Source organism: Saccopteryx leptura, chromosome 6 (assembly GCF_036850995.1).
Source record: "Saccopteryx leptura isolate mSacLep1 chromosome 6, mSacLep1_pri_phased_curated, whole genome shotgun sequence".
Classification (NCBI taxonomy): Eukaryota; Metazoa; Chordata; class Mammalia; order Chiroptera; family Emballonuridae; genus Saccopteryx; species Saccopteryx leptura.
Window position 1 is genome coordinate 174,312,859 of NC_089508.1, and position 22,718 is coordinate 174,335,576.

The window sequence follows — 22,718 nt, forward strand, 5'->3', positions numbered from 1 at the left end:
TGGAGTTTCTCACACATTTGAGAAAAATAGAATCCTTGCCCATTCCCCTACCGAAGCATGAAGTCGAGCAAGTGGATTCTTGGGTTGCAGGAAGACCAAGAAAAATAAAGAAAAATTACTAGAAACTAGAAGAACACTTGAGTTTGAGACCAAACCAGGTCCAAAGTTTATAAATTCACTCATTCATTCATTCATTCATTCATTCATTATGTATTGAGTTCTGACTGTATAAGATGTAAATTGTAAATGCATTATAAGATGTCTAAGAAGAAAAAAGCAACATGCTACGAGAAGATGAGGGCATTGTTTAAATAGTGTGATCAGTAAAGACCGTCTCTGGAGGATGATATTTAAGCTCAGTCTTAAAGGCTAAGAGGTAGTAGTAGCTCTACCCCCCAAAAAAGTGGGGTTTATTCAAGTCAGGAGGAACAGTTTGTGCAATGGTCAGGAGGTAGGAAAAAGCTTGGTGGCAGAGTCTGGGGAAGGGACAGTCTGGTGGAGGGACAGGCAGGTAGCAGGAGCATTTTCAGCAAGGGAGGTAGTGAGCAGGGAGAGAAGTGACCAGATCAGGCAGAACTTGACAGGACTTGAAAAAAGCTCAGATTTTTTTCTTTTTCTTTTTAATTTATCAGAGACCACTGGAAGGTTGTAAATAGAAGCAGTTTATGGTCTTATCTCTGTTTTAAGAATCTGACTTTGGCCCAGTCATTCAACTGCTCTGCCTCCCTTTCTTCCCCTGAAAATGGGGACAAAACTCTTCATTCCATAACCTTTTAGGAGGTCATTTGAGTGTCAGATAATGTTTATTATAACACATTTCTCTAAGTAGTGCTTGATAAATATTGAATGAACTGACTTGTTCAATAATAATAGGAACATGCTTTGGAAGGTATCAAGTATCATGTACATGTAAGGTATTATCAATAAACATCTTTACCCAAAGCAAGCTCTGTCTCCTTCACAGGAACAGATAAGATAATCAACCATAAAATGCTTTGGAAACCCCATCTCAATAAAAATTACTTTTTATTCATTTGTTTATTAGTTTGGGTTTGGTTTCTTTCTTCCATGGCACCCACTTACTCTCCATATTTGGCCCAGGAATCAACCAAACTGAGGTTCACTATTTAACCCTAAGAAAAATTTTCAAAGAGAATGTGATGGGCAGAACTGAGAGTGAAGTCAGCAAGTCTTTGGCTAGACCCAGGCACTTCCTCACCTCTCTTCCTGCTGTCAGTGGAAGCTTGTCCCCATTAGTCACAGGCCCCCCCATTACTAGCATGGAGTTGTGAGGAATAATACTGCTTCTGATGATAATAAGAATAACAAGTGATTGATAATGCATATACATTAGCCCAGTGGTCCCCAGACTGGTACCGGTCCATGGGCCATTTGGTACTGGTCCACAGAGAAAGAATAAATAACTTACATTATTTCCGTTTTATTTATATTTAAGTCTGAACAATGTTTTATTTTTAAAAAATGACTAGATTCCCTCTGTTACATTCGTCTAAGACTCACTCTTGATGCTTGTCTCGATCATGTGATACATTTATACGTCCCACCCTAAAGGCCGGTCCATGAAAATATTTTCTGACATTAAACCGGTCCGTGGCCCAAAAAAGGTTGGGGATCACTGCATTAGCCCTTGGCTACTTTTCTCAGAGTATCTTTTCCATCTATCATTTTAATTTAGCTCACACTCATGTACAAAGGTGGAATGGGAGTGTTCTAATTGGGGAAATGGCCATGAAGTGCTTAAGTGATCTGCCTCAAGGTCATACTGCAAGGGACAGAAGTGGTGAAACCATGCTCCCAAATCTTGTGTGAGCACACTATGTCACGTTCCCTTGGCTCCCCGGGGGCCTTGGGAAAGAAGCTGGGGTCCTGAATTCCAGATTAAATACATAGGAATTGGGATGTTCTGAGACTGTAAAGAATGTTTGATCCATAGAGTCTAGCCTTCCTCCCCCATTTTTCACATAGAGAACCGAAGGTCACCAGTAGGATCCCTCATGGGCAGGTGTCCTTTGCACCACCTGCTCAAGCACCTGCTGCAGTTCCTGCCATTCTTCCTTTGGACCCCACACATAGCTGGGGGCTGCGGTGGAGGGAAGAGATCAGGAAAAGCCGAGGCAGTTCTCGGTGAGATACATAGCCAGAGAGGGACTAGTACTAGGTACAGAGCTCTTCAGTTAATTCACTAAGAGTTTTCTGTTCTGAACGGAAAGGAAGTCTCTGTGACCTTGGGCCTGACCTTGAGGCCATTGTGCATTTGCCCCGGACCCCTCATGTCCTTTTTTCAAGGTTTGGACAAGGTGAATTTGGGAGTTCCTTTCAACTGTAACATTTTTAATTCTACCATGTGTGGGCTGGATGGAATATATTTGACCATTTTGATTATACTGGTGAATTATTTGTAATAAAAAAGGCTCTTATGTTCTGACCCATGGGATATTTTGTTTCCTTAGTTCCAAATATGGACAGCCTATATGGAAAGAAAAAGATAACTTCTCTAAGATTTTTCTGAAGCCAAATCCTCTATATGCCAACCTTCACTTCTAATAACTAAAAAAAGTCAGATAACATTTCCCATTAGCCCTGGAACATTATCTCTACTGTTAAAAAAAAGTGCACAGGCACCCAAGTAGATGTATACTGAGGGCCCATCATGCTATAGTCATTATGAAATCAGATATGAGAAGTACATGCATAGAATAATTGTAGGACCCAATCCATATTAAGTATGTGTTAAATACTAATTCTTGCTGCTATAATCACCATCATCACCATCATCATCACCACCAGCATCATCATCACCACCAGCATCATCACCATCATCACCATCATCACCATCATCATCACCATCATCATCATCATCATCATCATCATCATCATCAAAAATTTAGTAGTAAAAGAGGAGGTTATCTCACCTACCCCTCACAACAAAGTAAAAACTACAGTAAAACCTCACTTGACATTGTCAATAGCTTCTTGGAACTGCGGCGAAAAGCATATAATGAAACCAATTTTACCATAGGCTAATTGATATAAACAAGAGTTAAGTTCCAACAGCATCTCATCAGTGTTATAACAAATTGACTTCGAATGAAACGATGCTGTTCAGGGACCTATTCTATTAGTTTCCACATTAAACAGATGAGTGAACTGGAACAGAGGGAGCTTACATACTGGCCTAATCCCACACAACCAGTCCTCAAACCCAGATGTACTGACCCATGAAACCCATCTTCAGACTGCTACTCTATCTAGTGTCTATACAACTTGGCAGCTATATACATTACTTGTTCAAGTTGAGCCTAAAAAATAATCTAGCTCAGAGGCAGTCCAGTTTAATAGCATGTACATAAGTAGTGGAGTGGGAATCTGATACCCAGGTGTGAGCCTTTTGACCTTGGTCAATTGCCTATCCTGGGGCCAGGCTTCTCTGTTGGTGAAACGACTAAAAATGCCCACTGGCCCGCCTCTCAGCATGGATGTGAGACTCCAGTAGGATAATGGATGAGAATACACTCTGTGTTTTATAATCTTCCACTCAGATGCATGATGCTTATCTCATTAATATTACACTCTGGTGCCAGTTTGGAGGTGGGGTGGTCAGCCGCAGACAAGCTAATTCAGGCTGTGACATCTCATTAGAAGCTAAAATTTGGATTCTGAGAGAGAAGAACGGAGGGGGCGAGAACTGCTCTTCGCTGCCTAGGGACCTGCTGCTATCTGTATTCAGAGCGGCGTCTTAGTACCTTGGCAGTGCTGCTTGGTAAGGGATGACTCTGACTTTGATGTTAAATGTGTCAACAGTCTAATAGGGCTGCAGTCAGGATCGAGTGTGAGTTTGGAGAGACATCTAATGACAGGTCTTGCCTAAAGATGTTTCAACAGAGAACCCTTTAGAAATAACAAAGGTAGTTTGTGCCTCTCACAGGGAACCTGGGAGCTTAGGTAGCAGCTCAGTTCAAAGTTTGCCATGCAGACAGCCTTCTACTCTCTGTGTTTCTTCATGCTGCACATCTGTGAGATAGCATCACATGTCCTTTTTTTCCGTTACATTAATGTTCTGTCCACGTTGATAGCAACAGTGAAAGGACACGAAGCTATTTCCTTCTAGAAAGATCACTCCTCCCTCTTATGATATAAATCAATTCACCTCGTTCTGCTATTCAAAAACCCTCTCATGGCTTCCCATCATGCTTAGAATAAAATTCAGACACCTTCCATGACCTGGATGGTGGGCCCGCGCTGACCTTTGCTGACCTCTCTGACCTCATCTGCAACATAGCTCTCCCAGCTCCCTGTACTTGGTCACACCAGCTTTCTGTCTGCATCTCAAGCATGCCAAGCTTTCTTCTGCTTTATTGACTGAGCACTTTCCTGCCTATACCCCTCTTCCCCCAAATTTTCCATGGTTGGCTTCTTCGCATCATTGGGTCTCAGCTTGGCTCACAAGTCTCTCTGGCCAGGACTTCCCTGACCTTCCTGTTTTGACTTCACCCATATTCCATTGTCTGTCCCCATCACAGTGCTCTCTGTATTGTCTTCCTGGCACATGCTTACTCACTTACTGATTTATGGTGTCCCTAGAACATTATTGCCGCGAGGGTAGAGCTTCTCTCTCTCTGACTCCCAAATCCCCAGCGTGTAAGAACAACGGGGCCTCAGCACAGAGTAGCTACCCAGTGAACGTTTTCTGGGTGGCTGAAGGAAGTCCCTCCCTTCCCAGATGGAGAGGGTAGGGCCAGAGAGGAGTAGCTGTCATTGCCGTCCTGTTTTCTCCCTGAAGGCTTTAGGTTAGCACCTTTGGGCCACGTGGGGCTTTGTCAAGTTATCACGTCCAGGGGTTCTTGCTGGAATGTTTGTGGACACCTGAGAAGCCAGCAAACGGGGATCAGGGTGTCTAGAGCTCCATGAAAGTACAGGCATATTTCTGGTGAGAAGGTTTATAGCTTTTATTAGTATCTCAAAGGCTGCCTCACATATTGGTAGTTCTCACCAGCTTTTCATTTTCAGTGGTTTAGGTTTGGGGATGTGAAGTGAGCCTGGAGCAAAGATGGCCTGTTGGGCTCATCACCACTTTAGGGACATATTTTTTTATTCCTCTGTCAGCATGACTCCATCGTACTGCCACAAGATACAGGGAAGGCTCCCCTTCTAATCACCCAAGTATCTCTTTTCCTAAACTCATTGTTTTCATGATGGATCTCCAGTGCCCAAAGCTAGAGTCAGATCTCCGTGTGAATCAGAGAACTCCAGAGTTGGGAAGACACTTAATTTAGTATCTGTAGATGATGATGTTTGCATCAGATTTCTCTAGGGAGCTTTTTATAACTATGGGTTTCCAGGCCCCTACCCTGACTTTTTCCTTTGGTAAGTTTATAAATGAGGTGTATTAATTCCCCAGGACTGCTGTAACCAAGTACACACAATACACAGGGTGGCTTAAAACACCGGAAGTGTTTTGCCTCACAGTCCTGGGAGCTACAAGTCTGAAATCACAGTGTCAGCAGGCCAAGTTCCTTCTAAAATCTGTGAATGAGAAAGAATCCTTCCTTGCCTCTTACTAGCTTCTGGTCATCACCCCGAATCCTTGCTGTCCATTGGCTTGCAGCTGCTACCCTTCATCCTCTCTCTCTCTGTTGTCCCCTAGAGTGTCCCTTTGTGTGTCTGTGTGTCTTCTCTTCTTCTAAGAACACCAGTCACAATAGACAAAGGGTGCACCCTATTCCAGCATGACCTCATTCTCACTAATTACATCTGTAAGGACCCTATTTCCAAATAAGGTCACGTTCTGTGGTAGTGGGACATGAACATATGTTTGGGGGGACATGATCCAACCCATGACAAAGAATACAGGAATGTGTGTTTTTTCATAGATCTACCAGTGATTCTCTCACCTATCCCCTCACTGAACAGATGGGCAACTGAGCCCCATAGAAAAGATGAATTCAGGGTCACAGAGACTCCATGATCATTTCCAACTAGGCATTCAGGTATAGTGATTTCTCCAACATCTTTCTGAATATGCCAAACTGCCTTTTGGTGTCCAGACCTGTTGATGGTCTCACTGGTCAAAGACTAGCACTTAACTGGGCACTTTCAGTTACCCATGTTTGCCCCAAGGGCCCATATTTTCTTCACCAGTGGTATCTAGTGGGGCCTCCATGGATCCTGTGGTACTGTCACCTGTCATCTGTCACCTGTCCCCATGCCCCCATAGGATAAGATTTCAGAGCAAGTTGGTCTAGCACAGTAGCCATGGACCCACATTCTATTTCCTCTCAATTGCATCCATGTTGACCCAAATTCCCATGGTCATGGGCTGGTATTTGGATGAGATGCGGGAAGACTTCCTTTCTCATTTGTTGCTTACTCATAACATTACCAGATGGCGTGCATTAACACGGTCCTCTCGCTGGGGTATTCATGTGGGTGGGATCTGCTGAAATGAACATCTGGAAAGACATGCCAAGCTCTGCACATAGCATATGAGATATTACTCGGTGGAAATAGTGGTTGTCATGCCCAATTTGTGTCCCCTCCCACTGTATTTTTATGCTGGAAGTCTGCATGATCTGTGGATCTCATCTCAACCATTTCCCTCACAACTGATGCATTCAAAGTCATGGATCCCAGAGTAAGCAAATCTAAAGTGTTTAATCTATTATTAATCAGCCAGTTGCCAAACTGATAGAGCTCTAGGGGGGCTCGGGGAAGACATCAATATTTATGGCCTCGTTAGTGCGTGCATATTTTTTTTCCTCACTCTCCTTCCTCCCTCCCGTTCCTTCCTTAATGTAAGAACAGAAATCGGAAGCCTGTTATGTTTTATGCAATTGTACAGGGCAGGAATGTCATGTTCTGGAATGAAATGACTCCAAAGTGCCATTGCAGATTTGCTGGCGAATACTGAGGGCTGTAGTAACATCTGCCAGGTTGGGTTAGCAAACCAGTCTACGGTCCGTGGTAACACAGTGGAGAGTTTAGGGATCAGAATGGGCCTGGGAGACCATCGTTTACAAAGGACTCATTTTTCTGATGAGGCAACTAAGGCTCCGAGAGGGAGAGGGACCTCCCCTCTTTGTGACCATACATTTATTCTTGACTCAACAAACTTTAACCAGATACCTATGTGTCAGACAATGTGCAAGCTTCCAGAGAGGCCAAGATAGGCATTAACAGAAATAGGTGCCATTTGTTGAGCACTTCCTAGTGTAAGGTACGTACTAAGTCCTTTACATTGTCCCTCCTGCTGAAAACCCCTCGACATACTTCTGGCTGCCCTTGGAGGAAATGCAGGTACTTTGCCTACAAGGCTCTATGTGACCTTGCTCTGACCTACCTTTCTGTTCTCACTTCATCTCATTCTTCTCCTCATTCCTTAGGCTGTACCCTCAGTGGCTTTTATTATTGTTGTTCCTGGAAAATACATCAGGCTTTTTGTCTTTTTAGTTCGTTAGAATAAGCTGCCTACTCAGCTCTTCCCTTCATCACTTCTAGATGCCAATATTTCAGGTTTCACATTTTTAAAGATTCCTTGACAGTGAGTTATATCCCTTTAGGCACTATCTTTTAATCAACCTGTGTTAGTGCCTTCCTACCTAGTGATGTGCTGACACAGGCTTACCACCTGGATCTAGTAAGTGTTGATTGGTAACACTTGCCAATTCCCAAGGTATAAATACCTCTACTATGGCTGAATCAGAGATTCAAGCTATCCATGTGATGTCCCTGAATGTGAAGCTAGGAAGAGACACACACAGTCATGTGAGTCAGTGATAAGCCAGCTGACACACGTTTTGCTATCTGAAATTATAGCGTTCATGTGTTTACTTGTAATGCTTTTACCCCCTATGCAATGTAAGTTCCAAATGAGGACCTTTGCCATTTTGTTTATGATTGTGTTTTTAGCACCTAGAACAGGGCCAGGAATATAATACCCACTGAATAAATAACTGCTGAATGGATTATAAATGAATGAATGGATGGATGAATGAATGGGTGAATGAGTAAATGAGAATCCTCATAATAACTCTGTTTAGTAGTTAAGTACATACTATATTATCCTCATTTGTCATATAAGGAAACTAAAATGCAGAGAGAGATTAAGCAACTTGCTCAAGCTTACAGTCAATCCATGGGACAGCCAGGATTTGAATCCAGATGATAGGTTTCCAGAGCCCCTGCTCTAAATCCCAAGCTATATGAATCTGATGAAGTCCGTACTCTGAAAGAGCTCATAGGTTAGAGAAGAAAAAGACGCTTGGCAAGAAGGAATAATGTGACCATGACAGAGACATGCATAATGTACACTGAAGGAATTGGGTGAGTGCAGGTCTAATGCTTCTTGGGAACAGTGGCAGTGTCATGGTGGCCAGGCGAGGCCAGGTGTCAAAGGTGATATTTGATTGAGACCTTAGAGGATATCATCAGTGCTTTTTCCACCATGCTGAGTTGCTTTCCATTTGGGGCAATTGACATGACGAAATCTCCTCAGGTCAATAAAACGAATCAGGCTTCGGTCAAATGTAAAGAAAACCACAAAGCATGGTTATAATGGCTTGAGCGTCAACTGGATATTTTAAAGCACAAGAAATCTGATTATTCACTTGAGACACACTTCCCCACCAGGACTTAACTTCTCTCTCTCTCCTAATAGTGCTCTCTAAATGAGGGCTTGTTTTGCTCTGGGCTGAATTGCTCACCATTCTCTTTTAGATTCTTTGCCTCTTACATCAAAATTTCAGGTGGCTACTGACCTGGGAAAGTAGTAACTGCAAAGTGTACTGTTCTAGGTCATTTGATTTTTCTAGTAGCCAGGCTTGAGAAACCATAGAGCTATAAACTTGGCATCTGCCTAAAACTTGGCATTCCCTGCCTGGCTTCTCCCTTCTCCCACTCCAAGTCAGTCACTGGGTCCTTTTGTCAACTCTTGCATCATACCTTTCTCTCATTCCCACTAGCATCCCGGGCCAGGATGTCCATTCATTCATTCACTTATTCATGAACTCACAACAAATGTCAAGTGCCTGTGGCATGATACACAGTCCAGGAGGTTCTGGGAATGCAACAATGAGCAAAGCAGACATGCCTCCCACCCTCAAGGAGCATATATTCTAGTAGACAGAATCATCTATTAATATAAAAAAAAAAGATCACAGAAATAACAGATAATTGTTCCTGTGGCAGATGTCACAAAGGAGAGGGGGCACGGAGCTGCAAGGGCCTCAACAAGGCATCTGACATCGTAGAAGTGCCAGGAAAGACGTCTCACAAGAAGTTACAATTTTAACGACATTTTGGAAGGACAAGTAGGAAGAATTCAGGTATCAAAAATAGAAAAAGTCTTTTCTCCCAACTGGAACAACACAAACAAATATTCTTTGATGGAAGGGAGCATCACTCCTGCCAGCACAGTGAAAGTAGGCCGGTCTGGAGATTTGGACAGGGACAGAGGACAAAGGCAGAGAGAGGGTGGTATGCGACAAGGCTGGGGAATTATGGAGAAGCTGTGTTGGAAACACTGGGAAGCAATGTTATCTCCTCCAAGCCCCAATATCTGAAGGAATCAAATTTCAAACTCCCTCTGTCTGTCCTTCTGGCTCATCCTACACACCCATTGCCAAGTTCTTCTTTCTAAAGCACTGTTGTTTTTTTCATGTTACTTCCCTACTCCAAAAAATCATCAGTTGTTTTCCACTCCCTACACGGTAAAGCCCAACACCACCGCCCCCGCCACCATCAAGGACTTCGGTGATACAGCACTAACTCATCTGTTAGCTGTCATCTTCCACGGTTGAGAAATCACATGACATAACATTTGAGAGCAGGGCCTTTAGAGCCAAACGGCCCATGTTTATCTGGTTTCCTCCACTTTCTACCTTTGTGACCCAGGACAGATTACTTAATCATTTTGCACCCGCATTTTTCTTTTAATTGGGTCAAAGTGTTAAGAATTAGTCAGATAAGTATATAACACTTTGGGCATAATCTATGGTGAACAGAAAGTTCTGACTTAATACTAACCTATATTAGACTGTTTGTATGGCTCATGCACTGTCTCCATTCTTATCTGATGTCTCCCAGCCAGTGTATGTGCTGTTTCTCTTGCCTAGAACAGTTTCTTCAACATCTGCCCCAAAAGTATAATCCTCATATCAATATCTGTGTCCTGAATCATCACCGTCCCTGTCCCAACTCTTCCTTGGCCATCAACCTTCCAGAATGCGTTCTTTATCAAAATTCCTAGAGGCCCCAGACAGGCAGAGCATCGCCCCCTAGTGGGCATGCCGGGTGGATCCCAGTCGGAGCACATGAGGGAGTGTCTCTGCCTCCCCTCCTCACTAAAAAAAATATATATATATATCTCCCTATCCATCTCCTGGGACAGATTTTCAGATATTTTTATTTGTATTAAATAATTTTTAAAATCACCTTTCAGCTTTTGTGTGCACGTTTTCCTTTTCATTCTTTTTTATTATTAGCTCTTCAAGCCACCATACACACCTTGTCTTGGCTTTACTAACTTCGTGACTCCTAGCACAATGCATGGAACATTGCTCTTAATGTACATCCCTTGGGTGAAAACATAAACAAATAAAGAAATGAAAGAAAACAGTGTTATTTTTTTTAATTGAATGTGTTGGGGTCACACTGGTCAACATAATTATACAGGTTTCAAGTGTCCAATTCTAAACACATCTACGCACTCCATATTGTGTGTTTTTAACACACACACACCCCCAGTCAAGTCTCTGTGCATCATCATTTGTCACCCCTAAACCCTCTTCTGGCTACCCTCTCCCCCCAGGGCAGTCACTCCACTAAACAGCCCCAATTCTTACAGTGCTCTCGGGGGAGGGGTTGGGGGGGGTGAAGAGAAGCTAACCAAAGTATCTTAGAAATAAATCCTATTACGGCCCTGGCCGGTTGGCTCAGTGGTAGAGCGTCGGCCTGGCGTGCAAGGGGTCCCGGGTTCGATACCCGGCCAGGGCACACAGGAGAAGCACCCATCTGCTTCTCCACTCCTCCCCCTCTCCTTCCTCTCTGTCTCTCTCTTCCCCTCCTGCAGCGAGGCTCCACTGGAGCAAAGATGGCCCGGGCGCTGGGGATGGCTCCTTGGCCTCTGCCCCAGGCGCTAGAGTGGCTCTGGTCGCAACAGAGCAACACCCCGGAGGGGCAGAGCATCGCCCCCTGGTGGGCAGAGCGTCACCCCCTGATGGGCGTGCCGGGTGGATCCCGGTCAGGCGCATGCGGGAGTCTGTCTAACTGTCTCTCCCTGTTTCCAGCTTCGGAAAAATACAAAAAAAAAAAAAAAGAAATAAATCCTATTCCTGTCTTTGAGCTTGTTCATTTGTTTATAAGCTGGAGAACATGTTGCCTACCATCTATTTAGTCTCATGAGTGTGTTAATATCACTAATATGAAGTTTATGAAGCACTTTGTACTGCCAAGGGGAAAGATGGTATAGAAATTTAAAGCATTACATATAATCCCTCCAGGAAAAAAAAAAAAAAAAAGAGGAAAAACATCCATTTTGTGAGATGCATCAATTCCAAACCACTCAAGTGGAGGAGCCCAAAGGGGTCCCTGCATCCCTTGAAATGTGAATTAATTTGTACTTCTCAAAGCCTCTGATGGGTACCTTTCATTTTAATTAAAGATGCTGAGAAGAGTTTTCACTTTAAAAACTAGACCAAATAGTCCCCCTATTTGCTTTGCCGATTTGACAGCATTGAGCAGAAATGTAATGAGAAAGCAGCTCAGGCTGAAGTCGGTCACCCAGCAGTTTTTTCTCAGGGATCTGAGTACTCCAAGGTATGCGTGTTTGTTTATTTGACTCGGTATTTTTATTTTGAGCGTCATAAAAAAAAATAAGCAGCATATCTTGGAATGACCGTTTTGTAAATGAGTACTGTCACAGTTCAGGACCCTTGCTGTTACTGTGACATTAGCACAGAAATGACGCACGGTCCAATAGTGCTGGCTGAAGGCTGTCCGGCGGAGGTGCTTGCCAGATGGAACCCGGTCTCGTACTGTCAGATGGCACAGAGCCACGGCGGTGTCACAGCCAGCATTCTGGAGTCAGCACATGCCATTGTTATTCAAAGTAAATGAATGCTGGTAATTCAACATGCGTCGGTTATATAACTGTGTTTTCTGTCTCATCCGTGAATTTTCTTGGGTTTTCTAATTCTAAGAGAGCTGTAAGCAGAGCTGATCCCTGCTTTAATGTGTGTCCCTTTTTAGGTATCATTAAAATAAAAATAATTTGTTAACATTGTGAGTCCTGAACAACAGCTTCCTTAAAAGGGGCCCCAAATAGCATGAGTTTGAGGAAAGGACATTAGGAGGAGATAGTGAGGCCTTTGAGGAAACGCTGCCTCACGGCCCGCTTTATCATACTGCTCTGCGAAACGCGAAGGGAGGGCTCAGAGGGTGGAGAGGTGCAAATATGGAAACAACAGTTTCCGGGAAAAGTCAACTTCTCAGGTTGTAAAGAGGTTTTCAAGGTCGGATAGAATGGGAAAGTTGAGATTGATAAAGACATACAAAGTCCTAAGAGTGACAATGACAAACTGCTAAAATAACCAACCTCAAAAAGGCACTGAGATATGAGTGTGTGTGTGTGTGTGTGTGTGTGTGTGTGTATCTGTATCCTTCCTTCAGTGTTTGGAAGACCCTCTTCCTACTGGACTACTATTCTAATTTTCCAATTAAAAAATCTTTGTAAAAATGGTAATTTTAAAGAAATTTTTACTATAATCCATATTTTCTTTTCTTTTTTTATTAAGTGTAAGGCAAGGAGGCAGAGATAGACTCCTGCATGCACCTCAAGATCCACCAGGCAAACCCCCTACTGGGAGATGCTCTGTCCGTCTAGGACTGCTACTCCATTACTCAGCAACCAAGCTATTTTAGCGCCTAAGTCAGGGCCATGGAGACATCCTCAGCATCTGGACCCAACTTGCTCAAACCCTTTGAGCCATGGCTGCAGGAAGGGAAGAGAGAGACAGAGGAGAAAGAAAGAGAGAGAAGGAGGGGTAGAGAAGCAGATGGTCGCTTCTCCTGTGTGCCCTGACTGAAAATCAAACCCAAGACTTCCACCCGCTAGGCCGATGACACTCCACCACTGAGCCAACCAACCAGGGCCCATGTTTTCTTTAAAAAAAAGTTTTGATTTTGTCAAATAAGAGCATTCTTATTTCACTTCTTGAGAACTGTTATCTATACCAAGTTATAGTAGAAGCAGTAAACCCGTGTTTGCAAGTCTCTAAGCTATTTTATTTTTTAGCTCCCGGTGTCTATAAATGTTTCTTCCCATTTAGGATGTATAGAGTACTTGTTAGAAGAACACCCTTTTTGTTTGTGTTACTTTTTCCCCTCACCCTTTCAAAGTTGAGAAGAATATTTGTGAAAGTGTGAAAAGGTCTAAGTTTTGTACCCTTGAACGAGATGTTATTTGTGTTAATTGAAAGCACTGCCAATGTGGATTTGTATTTTATGGTTGCTGTACTTGATGTCCAAAGATTTGGTTACATCATGACCCAGTCCCCGTTACTCAGGAGCCGTTGCAGAGGTACGCAATTTCAAATTGCTTTTCAGAATGGACTGGAAGAGGGCAAAGGATAAGTAGAGAAATCAGCTCCAGCCTCTTTGTCTCCACAAGATCCTCCCCATAATTTTCCCAGGTACAGCTGAAGCCCAACTTTATACCAGGAATATTTTTTTCTGACTTTTTTATTGCATTTCCTTTGGGCACGATAATAATGAACTTAAATTGTAGACTGCTTTGAACTTTTTTTAAAATAAAACATATTGTTTTAAATTTTTTTTATTATTTATTTTAGAGAGAGAGGAAGGGAAAGGGAGAGAAAGACAGGAACATTGATCTGTTCCTCTATGTGCCCTGATTGGGGATGGAACCAGCAACCTCTGTGCTCGGGTTGACACTCGAACCAACTGAGCTATCTGGCCAGGGCTTGCTTTGATCTTTTCAATACCATGCCAAGGATATTCACCAAGAAAATGGACAATGTTTATTGAGCACAAATTCATCACTCACACTGTTCAAGGAATCCCATTGAGCACCACGCAACCATCCTGACCAAGAGCCACCACCCCAATTAGGTCAGATCCTCATTTACAGTACCCCAACTTTCCCTGAGGAACTCGAGGTCACACATATGCAATAATTATTTATCGCGTGTAGACTTTTTCCACTCGACTGTGAGCCCCAGGAAAACAGAGGTGTCATCCACTTTGTTTGCTGCTGAATTCTGAGATCCCGTTTTACTGTCGAGCACAAAAAACAGGCATTCAACAGAAATAACGTGCAAATGAATGAATAAATGAAGGAGTGATGATGTAGGAGGGAGTCAGATGAGTTTGAGAAATACACTATTATTTGAGGAAGAAAGGAAGGCATCTAAAGAGCTCAGGACTGCGTCACACCAGGAACCCACAACAAGAATCCCACACAGGGCAGAAAGTAGGCCAGATTATTAAATACAAACTAAGAAAACAGAACAATCTTTTGTGGTTGCAACATAAAAGCAAAGGCCTAAGCCAGTATGCATCTCACAAGACAGAGGAGGTATTAGGAAAGCCTGCTTTACCTGTATCAGGCAGAGAAAGAGGTGGGCTCTCCCCTTTCCTGGGAGGGAAAGGAAAGCAAATGACTGGTTTAAAAAGGCAAAAGCAGGCCCTGGCCGGTTGGCTCAGTGGTAGAGCATCAGCCTGGCGTGCAGAGGTCCCGGGTTTGATTCCTGGCCAGGGCACACAGGAGAAGCGCCCATCTGCTTCTCCACCCCTCCCCCTCTCCTTCCTCTCTGTCTCTCTCTTCCCCTCCCGCAGCCGAGGCTCCATTGGAGCAAAGATGGCCTGGGCGCTGGGGATGGCTCCTTGGCCTCTGCCCCAGGCACTAGAGTGGCTCTGGTCACAACGGAGCAACGCCCCGGAGGGGCAGAGCATCACCCCTGGTGGGCGTGCCAGGTGGATCCCGGTCGGGTGCATGCGGGAGTCTGTCTGTCTCTCCCCGTTTCCAGCTTCAGAAAAATACAAAAAAAAAAAAAAAATGGCAAAAACATCTAGGGCTTTATCCTTTCTTTCCTGCCTTCATGTTTCTTAGTCCAATCAAAGGCAATTGTATTATCAAAGCATGTGGTATCCAGAAGGGGCCAGGAGGAATCCGGCATTGAGGCCTAAAGAGCTGATGAAAGATGATTTTACAAATTGGCTCTTTCATAGCAAGAGGCTGTAATCCATGACCTATCCAAGCCGTGCCCTGTTGTTTTTCAGAATGCATTGAAAATGATTAAGGGTCAAAGAGTGTCCCTGGAACTAGCAGATGACTCTAGCGTCCACTGATCCCTGCCCAGGGGCCTGTCAGCATAGAAAGTTCTACCACTTCCCCTTCCCCGTCTCCCGGGGGCTCTGGCTGCTGAGTCAGGAGACCCACGTAGGCTTGGCTGTGCCACTGTCTCTTTGTGATTCTATGTCACTCTACCTCTTCCACCTTCAGTTTCCTCTTCTGTAGAATGGAGAAAGTTGATTATTCATTCTTTCAGTCATTAGTTGGTAGGGTGAAAACATTTTTAAGTTTCTCTTTAACCCTAAATAATGTATGCGTACTATTTGTAAAAACCAAATGGTTTTCCAAGTCTTACAACAAAATGCACCATTCCTTTCCCTCGTCCCTTTCTATCCGATCTCCAATTCTTGAAGGCAGTCACTCTTAGCCCTTTCAGCGGTTTCTTCTCCTATTTTACCTTCCTATCTCGTAATACTGCCTATTCCTGACTTTCCAATTTTAGATGCTATCTGTTGAATCGCTACTATGGCAGATGAGGATTGAGCTCACACCCATTCATCCTTACTCCCCCTCTTCCCATATTCCCAGCGTCCTGTTTTGTTACATCAACATTCATTGTTAAGACTAGGTAAATCCCTTTACAAGTGAGACAAATTGGATACTCTGAAACGTTTTTGTTTTCTTGCTTTGTTGGTACGTTTATGCCGTTTGATTTGTTGGGGTTGCTTATTTTGTTCTATGCATTTTATCACTGATTCAAACCCAAGCTTCCTAAGCAAACCACAGAACTCTCCCCAGTTACAATTACACATACAAGGAAGTCCTTGGTTGCACTGTTTCCCCCTGGGGACCTCCCTGTGGAGGTCTCATCCTTTCCGCTCCAGCCCTGCCTGGTGCTGTCTCCCAAGGTCGGACCTCAGCCTGCTCCCTGCCGTTGGCTCTCCTGTTCTGCACCTCATTCTTCCTCTTTATTCTGGGTATACTTTCTCATTTTGGTCACTTCCTAAGAAAAAACACACAGATAGACTATTTTAGATCTTGTGTATCTGAAATGGTCTTCATGCCACTTCAAACTTTATGTTTGCAAGCTTGGAATAATTTTTTGGCTGGAAATTTTGCAGATACCATTCCTTTGTCTTTTCTGTTGTGGCCAATAGAAGTCCAGCACCGCCCTGGGAGCTCCTTCAAGGCACGTGAGAGCTGCTTCACTTCCCTCCCTCCAGAATTCACCATCTTCTCCTGTCCCTTGGGCTCCGCTAGTTTAGGAAGATGGGCTATAGTATGCATAGCGCGGAGCTTTTTGTCACTCTTGGGTCAGTCACGAGGCTAGGCACCCTGTGAACTTGTGCAATTTGAATACTCAGATCCTTCAGTTTTAGGAGATTTTCAATATGTAATATTTGGTAATATCCTTCCCTTCATTTTCTCTTTCATTTTCATTTCCTGGTAGTTGTATGTTAGACTTCCAAGATTCTATTTATTAGGATTTAAGCTATTTTCAGAGTATTTATCTTTTGTATTAACTTCCAATTGTTCTTTCTTGTTTTATTTTTTTAATTTCTTTATTATAGCATCCAACTCATGCTTATTATATCTCAAATAAAGGTTTAGTGTTTTAAACATATATATAACATATATATATATATTATATTTGGTCCCTGAATTGTACTTGTGACTTATTTTTTGGGGTTGTTAATTTTACCTTCTACCCGCCCCACCCCCATATCTAAAGGCCCTTGGCCATCTCAAGGATGTTCCGTCTGCGAGGAGGACAGCTGGCCGGTGGCTGCACCCTCCCCTCAGCTCTGCTGCTGCCCCTGGCATGGAATCCTCCACTTCACTTTCACCGTCAGCCCCCAGTCTTCTGCTTGTCTGGAGAGGAGGGGGTCACTGGCTGCATGAGCTGGGAGAGAGGTTCTGAGGCTTCTGCCAGTTTTCACCCCAATCCCATACCTCAGTCCTCAGAGTGTCCAGTGCTTCAAGTTTCTACACCTTTCTGGTGATCTGGAGTCTGACTGGCTTTCTTCTTAATGACCCCACCTGCTTCCTCTGCAGATAGTTACATTCTGACTTTCTTCACTTTGCTAAGTCAGTTACCCTTCCTCCATCCACCCTTCCGGTCTCCAAAGATTTCACTCCCTTTGTCAGCTCTTGTCCTATCTCCGTTTTCTCTTTGTTTTATAGAGTCACACCTCTTTTGCTCCTTTGCTGGGGTTTCCATGGGTTGGGAGGAGATGGGTGAGACAAGCATTTATATTCAGTATGATCTGCAGGAAGTTGTGAAACTGCGTTTTCGAAATGAACACTTTATTGTAGGTTTAGCTTTATAGAAAGGTCTTGGGGATATTCAGACAGTCCCTGTATATCCTATCCAGTGGAAGGCAAACCGCGGCTCGCGAGCCACATGTGGCTCTCTGGCCCCTTGAGTGTGTCTTTTCCACAAAATACCATGTGTGGGTGCTACCTCGATAAGGAATGTACCTACCTATATAGTTTAAGTTAAAAAAATTTGGCTCTCAAAAGAAATTTCAATCATTGTACTGTTGATATTTGAAGCTCTGTTGACTAATGAGTTTGCCAACCACTGTCCTATACCCATTTTCTTCCTCTATAATGAAAATCTTACATTAGTATGGTATATTTGTCCAAATTAATGAAGCGATAATGATATTATTACTAACTAACACTAAATGTTTGTTTAGCTAACTCTCTGGAAAGAAGTAACTCTGCCTAGCCTACATTGAAAAAGTGGAGAGTTAGTCTTTTTCTCTTTAAAGGCAAAGGAGCTACATAAATTATTTGGAATTCTGCCTGAGGGATGTGTCTATCCCCTCCCCCCATTTATTTACCTATTCAATCATTTAATTATATCAATATGGGTTTATGAACTTTTTTATTCTTTGGATTATAATCCGATGCAACTTCATTGATTTTGTTGCTCAAATTGAGAAACGTTTTTTAATCATAAACCTCTACTTGAAAGTAAGATGTGATTTAGATAATATACTTATATTCTTTGTCTTATACTTCTTGATCTCCTTACTACCTAACAAAGTGTGAGGCACAAAGTGCTAGAAACATAAAATTTTGAACACTAAATACTTGTTTGGCTAACTTATTAATTTTAAACATGTGTTAAATCATTTCCAAATGTTGACCATGTTCTATGAGAGCTGACAAATGCATCGGGCTCCCCCAAAGGGCCAGTAAGCATCTCAGGAAAGTAAACGTCTACAGAGCAACCAGAAAACAGGCCAACACCTTACAGAGTGCCACGCGGTGTCATTCTCACAGTTTGAATGTGAGGTCTAGTGGCCTGAGCGACCAATTTAGACACAGCCATCACAGCATCCCAGAAAAGGCTGGGCATAATTTATAATTTAGACCAAGGAAAGGGCAGGGGGGAGTCTTTTAAGCACACCGAGTATAACTGGTTTGCATCTATTTATTCTATCTGAACGGGTCTGAAAACGGTCAAATGAAAAGCACATTAAGGTGCACTTCCCTTTCAGGAGTCTATCACACAGCTCCTTTCCCCCTCGCTTTCCCAGGAAAGCGGGTTCTGTGTGCACTGCTCTTTGCCAGTTTAACAAGCTGTTTTATGAAAACACACATGTGGCTTCTCAACCTGGTCCTACCTGGGAAAGCCAGGTACTGCTTAGCTGTCACTCGGGCCGGTGGGCCAGGCTAGAAGTGAAGGCAGGTCTCTCTGCCCCTGACAAAGGGGACCCTCTGACCTCCCCGGTCTCCTTGCCCCCCCCCCCACTCCCTGGTGGTACTCTGCACACTCGGCTATCTCCTAGGAAGGGGGCAGAGAGAGCCAGCAAATACCAGCAGGAATGCTTCTTTAAGGTCCTTTGAAGGGTTCGCTCTGCAGGAGGGCGATGGATTTGAAATTTTCAGCTCAGCAGAGCCTTAAGCCCTGTTCTGAAGGGAAGCTTTAGTCAGGAGAAATTTGGTCCTTAGAACTCACATCTCGCCTGACCTGTGGTGGCGCAGTGGATAAAAGCGTTGACCTGGAATGCTGAGGTTGTTGGTTCAAAACCCTGGGCTTGCCCGGTCAAGGCACATATGGGAGTTGAAGCTTCCTGCTCCTCCCCCCTTCTCTCTCTCTCTCTCCTCTAAAATGAATAAATAAATAAAAATAATTTTAAAAAAAAAAGAACTCACATCTCCTCTTCGCCTTTGCAAGCATGTTTCAGCACGTAGGATGATCAAGGAATACCTGAATATGAATTGGTTACCAAGGCTCTCAAGAGGCAGGGTCACCGGAGGTCTGTGCCAGGGATCCTGCACCCCCTTCTGCTATTCTTGAGAGTGTGTTCTCTCTAGGCTTGTGATCTGGGGTGGGGGGGGTCACCAAATCTTTTTCAAGAACTCAAACTCTATAGTCATACTGCCAGGGTTCATATTCTAGTTCCTCCATTTCATAGGGGTGGGGCTTTAGACAAGCTACTTAAATTCTCTGAGCCTCCCTTCCCTCAATTGAATAATAATAATAACAAACTATAGAAATGATCCCTGAAAGTATAGTCTTAATAATAGTAATAATACTAAGAGATTTTGCTGAGGAAGGTCATTGTGAATATTCAGTGAGATCAGACATGGGACCTAGCACATACAAGTGTTCTTAAAATGTTAACACTATTATTACCCACTATCAAGCAAGTTTTGCTATATCTAAGTGCTATAGGAAACATCAAGACAGATATAAGACCACTCCTGCCCTCAGACAGTTTAGAAGAAGACCTTGAGATTGACATGGAGGTAACCGATCACAGATTTTATATCTGTGAGACAAAGTCTGTCAAGTCCTGTCAAAGAGGGAAAGTCAAACTACTTGGAGGAAGGAGAATTCAGGGATAAGAGACTATAACCTGTTGGGGCTGAAATCTTTCATTTGATTCAGATGGTTTCAGAGAGGAGGTAGCTGGGGTTTACATTATGGGTTCAATTTAGTCCATCTTAGAGGAAAGGAAAAAAAACAAACAGCAGGAACCTAAAAATATATTTCCAAGAACACCAAACAGTCCATTTGTAGGAACATAGGGGCAAATTTTGTAGAGTATGATAGCCCTGGCCGGGTAGCTCAGCTGATTAGAACATTGCCCCAGTACAAGGTTACAGGTTCAATCCCTGGTCTGCGCATGTACAAGAATCAGCCAGTGAATACATAAGTAGAACAACAACTCTTTCTCTCTCTCAAAATCAATCAATAATTTTTTAAAAATATATGAGAAATAAGACTGATAGAGCAGTTTATGCTTATAATATGGAGAGCTTTGGATGCCATGCAACAGAGCTGAGTGACAAGCTGAGATCCCAGGACAGCGTCAAGGAGAATTGAGTCCAATAACCTACTGCATTTATCAGTTTCCCGTCACTGCATTTGGATCTGCATTTTCTCCTCACAAAATCTTTTCTCCTTCCCTTCCTTTAGTAAATATTTACTGTACCCCGAGTTCATGATGTGGTCTGAAGTTTACTACCTGTCCTTTGATACTCAACCAGAATTGAAGGTCAAGCCATGGTGACTAGCATTAAACAGCATAGGTGTCATCACGGGGCATTGAGTGTATATAATTTTCTTCCTTTCTGGCTGACTTGGAGTCTGTTGTTAATCCTAAATTAATACTTTTGATCACTTCAAGTAGATTATTTTGTCCAGGAAAAAAAAAATTATATATATATATATATTATATATATATATATAATATATATATCTACCTTCTTCATGAGACAAGGGAGCCCCTGAAGACCAAGAGGCTTATATATATATATATATATATATATATATATATATATATATATATATATATATATATCCTGAATAGCTACTAGGCTAGGCACTTTAAGAAAGCATGAAAGAAGTGTAAATCACAACACTTATCCTAAAAGACCGTAATCTTGCAGATGAAAAATGGATAATACTGATGAAATTATTTAAGTGGTGCAGGCCTGATAGCAATTCAGAAAACTAAAGTGACTGGATCTATAATGTAGGGATGGATTCTGGGCGCTCAGGAAGGGTCAAGATCATAGAGAGCTAGAGGTGGTCCAGAGAAAGTGGAACTCTGAAGTAAATGAAAGAGACAAAGGAGTGGGAGGGTGGACGACGCCTGAGAAACAGCGCAGACAAAGGCTCGGGGCATGTGGACTCATCGGGCAAACCGAGACTGCCACTAGCTGGACTAAAGCGCCTGCACAGAGAGATAAGGTTGGCAGGGGGACTGAGCACCTTGAATGACAAATAGGGCCAGTCACAGGCGACCTGTAGTGCGAGCCTGTTTGGTAATGGATGACCTCTCCAGATTGTAGGGTTAGGTTTATAAACAGGAGGCCAGAGACATGCTCTCTGATCCAAAATTTCCTTAGAAAAAAGATGTCAATTGTCCTCCAGGTTTTTCACCAGTGAAGGTCAAAGGAGCATAGGGAATTTCACATCAGTTACCCAAGGAGCCCGCGTTTCTAGAAAATGTGGTCTCAAATCTCTGAAAATTGAACATCCTGAGGGGACCAAACAAAAGAAGGATCTGTCTGTTCCTTGCCAGGCTAGGGGCTGGTGGGAAAGGTAGCGGATAGATAGCCGCCACCTTGGAAGCTTGCTGCTAAAATTTATTTCAGAGTCTCCTTATATCTCACAGCCTAGGAATTGGGGTTAGGTGAGCTTTGCACAGAGATTGTCAACCCGAGCAACCTGGAACTTGAAATAGCCTCCTGTCTATTTCAAGTTTAACTACAGTTTTAACCATCAAAGTTACATCACCCCTGAGATCCCACCTGGAACATTCTCCTCTTGGCCTTCTGGGGCTCCCTTGTCTCATGAAGAAGGTAGACATCTGAGTTGATTGGATGCTTGAGGATGAAGCTGGTTTTCTTGGAGGTAATGTGTTCTCTGTTACTAGAAGTTTCCAAGCAGAAAACCATTCAGGAGAGATATTATCAAGAGAATATTTTCATCAGCCAGGTGGTCCCAATGATTATAACACCTAACACTGAGCATGTCCTGGGTGCCAGGCTGTGTATTAATCACTTTACTTCACCCACTTTCCCCTCTACATCTCCAAGGGGTAAGGGATGCTGATAAACCTGAAGCCTGAGGGTCCTATGGCCAATGAGTAATAGCCAAGCTATTGAGTTGACTATTGAACCAATCTAGTCCATGCCTATTTTTTTTTCACTCTTTATTTTTAGAAGAGCGCGCTGGAGCCCACACTCTTCACACTGATCCCATACTGGAAATGACGTGTATATATTTCCCAGCTGTGCTATTTCCAAATTCTACTGTGAAAGATAAAGGCCTCCTTGGTTCTTGACCTTTCATGGGGACATGAAGGACTTGGGATTAAGTTTTATTCACTGTCATGTGTGTGTGTTCTCTGTAATCAGG

General features: G+C 43.2%; 1 protein-coding gene and 1 pseudogene across 2 annotated transcripts in view; one reads left to right on the plus strand and one right to left on the minus strand.

Annotated features, from left to right (window-relative positions):
• The window catches only part of GRIA1 (glutamate ionotropic receptor AMPA type subunit 1), a 315,490-nt gene that overhangs the window by 99,011 nt on the left and 193,761 nt on the right, over positions 1 to 22,718 (plus strand). The gene's annotated exons all lie outside the window — the stretch shown is intronic.
• LOC136377734 (small nucleolar RNA U3) lies at positions 19,793 to 19,865 on the minus strand (annotated as a pseudogene).